Below are 709 nucleotides of genomic sequence, written 5' to 3' on the forward strand. Positions count from 1 at the left end.
CATGCTTGTTACCTCATTTTTCTACTCAAGTGAAACAGGAAGTGATGGAATGACACAATATAGTTGTGACTGAGATTAACAAAATGAACAATTGCCAATTTAACTTGGTTTGGTTTTATTTACAATCATTTTTAGGGGTGCCAATGATTTTGATACCTATGGTTTTAAAAAGTAAGATGACTGAATAATAAAAAAAAAAAACATTGAAACATGACACGCTTTGCAAAGAGTAGGGGGTGCCCCAGTGTCCTGGCTAAATTCCAAACCCTGGCTCTTTCAGCCTGCCGCCTAATCATTTCCTGATTCAATTGGCAAAAACATTGTTCTCTCACTCAGCTGGTGTGTGGTGAGTGTTCTGGCACAAAATGGCTGCCGTTGCATCACCCAGGTGGGTGCGACACATCGTTGGTGGTTGAGGCGAGTTTCCCCCTCATCACTGTAAAGTGCTTTGAGTTTCTAGAAAAGCGCTACATAAATGTAATGATCTATCCATCTATCTATCTCTGAAAGTATAGGTATCGAAATAAAAGTATATTGTTTTCCTATATGTTTGAACATAACCTATAGATTATTATCTGTTTTTGTTTGTTATATGCAGTCTTTTTTCAACATCTTTATTCAGGATGCCGATAACTGTGGAGCACCCTGTAAACGGATACTTTTTGTTTTCTTAAAAAGGCAAGAAAGTTAGCTGTGCGAGTGCTGTAGC

The 709-nt window shown here is 38.1% G+C and overlaps 1 pseudogene; it reads right to left on the reverse strand.

Moving 5' to 3' along the window:
* Nucleotides 1-6, reverse strand: part of LOC133114637 (protein TANC2-like) — a 144,283-nt pseudogene extending 144,277 nt beyond the window's left edge.
* Between the last annotated feature and the right edge of the window lie 703 nt (nucleotides 7-709).

Source organism: Conger conger, chromosome 16, assembly GCF_963514075.1.
Source record: "Conger conger chromosome 16, fConCon1.1, whole genome shotgun sequence".
In the NCBI taxonomy this organism is placed as follows: Eukaryota; Metazoa; Chordata; class Actinopteri; order Anguilliformes; family Congridae; genus Conger; species Conger conger.